Here is a 4539-nt window from a genome sequence, read left to right on the forward strand (position 1 = left end):
GAGTTTATCCCTCTACATCATGTCATCTTTCTTAATGTGTTACTCTGTTCTTTATGAACTTAATACTCTAGATGCATGCTGGATAGCGGTCGATATGTGGAGTAATAGTAGTAGATGCAGGCAGGAGTCGGTCTACTTGTCACGGACGTGATGCCTATATAGATGATTGTCGGTGGGAAACGACACCTATGGGATCACAAGAATCCCTACTATGGTTGCGGGGCGCGGGGTTGTGAGAAGAGTAGGATTAGTAATCGGCACAAAGATCGTTTACCTAGGTTCGGGCCGCGAGGATGCGTAAAACCCTAGTTCTGCTTGGTGGATGTATTGAGTGTTCTTGAGCTCTCGAACTAGCTACGGGTGCTGCGTGGTTTGAAAGAGCTGAATCCCCCTCCAGTACGCCATGGGCCTCCTTTTATAGTCGAAAGGGGCTGCCACAGTGGCACACAGGAGGTGGAAAGGCCTAAAGTGCTACGAGCTTATCGCTTGTATTACAGGACAAGGCGCATTTAATGCATAGCTTAGGTGTCCTCTTGCTTTATCGGGGACGGGAGCGAGGCCCGTCCCGTCCGTCGCCGCTCCTCCTCGCTTCGACACGCGCCTTGGCCAGCAATGTATGCGACACCATGTAGGCAGGCAAGCAGTTGAGGTGGTGCGGTGGTGGAGCCTTCACGAAGATCTGCATGCTGCCACGCAGGCATGTGCTGAGTTGGCCTAGAAGCTGCATGTTGCCACGCAGGTGCCTGGCCAGTTGGTTGGGCTGGTAGCTGTATGTGAACGGCGGTGGGGACTCGGTTGGTGCGGGCCTGGTAGTGGCCCCACTATCGCCTTCGGCAAGGGTATTGTCGGGTGGCCCGGCAAGAGTCTTGCTAGGTGGCCCGGCAAGGGTCTTGTCGTGGCGCGCTGCCGTCCCCAGCAAGGATCTTGCCGGGGGTCTTGCGGGTTTCCTCGGCAAGGATCTTGTCAAGGATCGTTGCCTTCCAATCCTCATCTGATCTCATATATTCTTTGTCTTCACAAAGATCTGCATGCCACCATGGAGGTGCCTCCCGAGCCCTGTCCCAACGTGGTTGATGGTGTTGGAGACCGTGGGTTCGAGGGTGGCTCACTCTGCTGGTCTGGGCGAGCTGCCCAAACAAGGGGCTTGCTAGGGCTACTGAGGTGCCCTGGCAAGGGCCTTGCCGGGGAAACCTGCTTCATCCATCTGCTCTCTGTGGTCTCGGTCTTTGATGTTGCATTGATTGCTTTTGTGCCTTCGGCTTCTCTCCGGCTTCCCTCCTTTGCCCTGCTATGTGCGGTTGTGGCACGTGGCTCTGACTGCCCGTGCACAGGTAGAGGGGACGAAAGGAGAGCCCCAACTTTTGTACACCGATAGGAGCCCCCGGGCCTGGGCCACACATAAGCGCGACATATTGTTGGGCCAGGCCCAGAACGGTGCGCGGGCAGGTGGGGCGGATTTTACCGTGGTAACTTTTTCGTCCGCCGCGCTTCCCCACGACCTGCATGACGCGGAGGAGGTCGTGCGTGACGTGGGGGGCATGCGCGGGGTGGTTTTCGCATGCATGCGTCGTATCACAGTTAATGGGAAAGGTGGCGGCCCGTGCCTTCCCCATAAAAAGGAATAACCGCGGGCGCGCTGCTCACTTTACCCCTTCCCTGCGTCTTCTCCAATCTTGGAACCGCTGCCCCCTTTCTTCCTCCTTCTCGAGCCCCCTGTCTTCGTCCACCGTCGCTGCGCTTCCACCATCCTCTGCCATCTTGCTTCTCGCAGCCGCCATGGTGCCCAAATCCACCAAAGGCAAAGGAGTGGCCAAAGATACCAGGGCGGTGGAGCAGCCGGAGAGCTAGCTGGTGGCGCGACGGGCGCAGGTCGCCTACTTCCCCTTGACAGTCGACGTGTCCGAGCTTCGGGAGTTCTTCAAACCTCTATGGGGGGTGAAGACGGGGGGAGAAATGACGGGGCATCCAGCCACACGCATCATCCCCACCTGCGCCAGGGCCGCCCCAAATCGGTACCCCTTCTTCGTCGACTACTTCTCCTGCGGGCTCTGTCCCCCCTTTTCTGATTTCTTCAAGGACATCATGCACACCTTCGGCTTCTTCCTTCTGGATTTCACTCCGAATGCCGTGGCGTGCATGGCTCTCTTCACACACCTCTGCGACGCCGGGGTGCACCCCAACACGGTGCTCTTCCGCCACTACTTCTCCCCTCGGATCCAAAAGGGGGGCGTCATCTCCAGTTGCGTCGCCTGGATCCCGAGGGCCAAGGGGACGTACCCGGAGGGCGCCACGAAGGAGATGTGGGAAGAGTGGTGGGGCCGGTGGTGCTGGATTGAGGAGGAGAACCCGCCAGCATTCTGCGAGGTTCGCGGGGAGCCGCCGGTCCGTGGAAAAGACTGGGGTGACGTCGACGACGACGACGAGAAGCTCACGATTGCCACCACCAGGATGCTTCGGCTCACCCAGGCCGGGCTCACCCTCGAAATGATCTGGGTGGTCTTCATCCGCCACTGAATCGCTCCTCTACACGACAAGGTGAGGCCGGCTTGGCTTTTCGTGAATGCCGCTGACATCATGAGGCTCTGCCCCGGCCTCGACCACAATCTAACGGTGCTGAGGCACGCCCATCTCTGCCAATGGATCTTCCAGCTCGAGGTCAATGACGAGGGCGAGGTTGAGCGGTCCGGCAAGGTTGCAAGGGCTGCCACGAAGGCCGGCAAGGTTGCCAAGGAGCCTGTTTTCAAGTTGCCGTCGGGAGTGGTCCCGCTTTGCAACAATTCTCGCCGGTCCGAGATTATCGCCATGATGCCACTCTTCAACGCGCACGGCCTTGACCTGAGCTCGGTCGAGCCGGACGAGCTCAAAGTGCAGGAATTCTTCGACACCTTGCACGAGGGGTACGTCACCGCCGAGCTGCGGCTTATCCAGGACACCTCTCTGGCGGAGCTGGACTACATCGCCGCCAGGGTGGAGGAGGCAAGGCTTGCCCAGGAGGAGGCAAAGCTTGCCGAGGAGGCCGACAGCGCCAGTGGTGTGGAGGACAAGGCCACGGCGGAAGCGGAGGAAGAAGAGCTCGACCGGTTGGCGGCAGCTGCTGGGGAGGCCAGCAGCGTCGGCATCGGGGCTCCCCTCGTCGCGAAAATGGTCGACGAGTCGTCGAAAGAGGAGGGCAAGGGGGAGGAGACCGCGACCGCCAACCCTCACTACAAAAAAAATACACTTCCGTGATGATACGTGTTTACAGTAGGTCGCGTTTTTTGTCATGCATGTACATCCATGACAAATTTATGACAAAATCTAGATAGTCATACCTGTGCTGTCGTAGAAGTGTTCCATGACATTACCAAAATTATCATCACGGAAGTGTCCACTTCCATGACGATAAATCGCGCGTCACAGAAGTGCTTTCATCAAGGGTGACCGACATGTGGCATCCACCGTAATGGGATGCCGTTAAGCTATCGGGTCGGGTTTTGGATCCGATAACCCGTTAACAGCCCCGACCAATGGGGATTTTCCACATGTAAAATCATCACTGGCTGGAGGAAACACGTGTCGGCTCACTGCTGGGACAGATGTCATCCGCTCATTGGACCGAAGGCGCCTATGATACGGCGACACGTGGCACGGTCCAACAGAGGCCCATTCCTGTGAAAAGGCCGGCCTGTTTGACTTGGTCAAAAGGTGGCGGGCCGTCCCATGGAAAGCCTGTTAACGGCCTGTTTGCATATAGCCCATTTACAACCTGCTAACCCAGGGCCCGGTACGCCCTATCTGAATTAGGCCCAGTAGCGTCATCTGGGCCGTCCAATATGATTCCAGCCCATTTTAACTTCCGGCCCATGTGTGGCCCATGACTTCTTTCGGCCCATATGAGGCCCTTTGTAACTCTTGGCCCATTAACGGCCTGTGGTGAAACTGGCCCGTAATGAACAGTGTATCACGTTATACCCATTAATGGCCCATTATTCCATTGTGCCGTTTCCAGCCCAAGTTGTCTTTCGGCCTTCTCAGGGCCCATTGATTCTTGGGCTCATTTGCAGCATTCAGTTACATACGGCCCGTTACTGTCATTTTCTGCTTGTGGGCCAAATTCAGCCCGTCGTTACAGTCGGCCCATTTGCGGACCGTTAATACGTTCAGCCATTTTCATGTCAAAAAAAACAATTGGGTTGTTTTCATAGAGTTATCAAATACGGCCTATTAACGGCCTGTTATGGTCCATGAATAGTACGGCCCATGATTGGCGAAATGATGATACGCCCCGTAGAAGGCCCATGGATCCTACGGCCCGTATGAGGCCCATGGATAGTACGGCCTGTAGAAGGCCCATGGATCGTACGGCTCGTAGAAGGCCCATGGACCCTGTGGCCCGCAGAAGGCACATGGACCCTACGGCCCGTAGAAGGCCCATGGACCCTAAGGCCCGTATAGAAGGCCGATGGATCCTACGGCCGGAAGAAGGCCCATGGATCATACGGCCTGCATGAGGCCCATGGTTACAACAGTCTGTGTGTTGCCATGATTATTTTGGCCTAG

The sequence above is a fragment of the Triticum aestivum genome, chromosome 3B, assembly GCF_018294505.1.
Source record: "Triticum aestivum cultivar Chinese Spring chromosome 3B, IWGSC CS RefSeq v2.1, whole genome shotgun sequence".
Taxonomy (NCBI): domain Eukaryota; kingdom Viridiplantae; phylum Streptophyta; class Magnoliopsida; order Poales; family Poaceae; genus Triticum; species Triticum aestivum.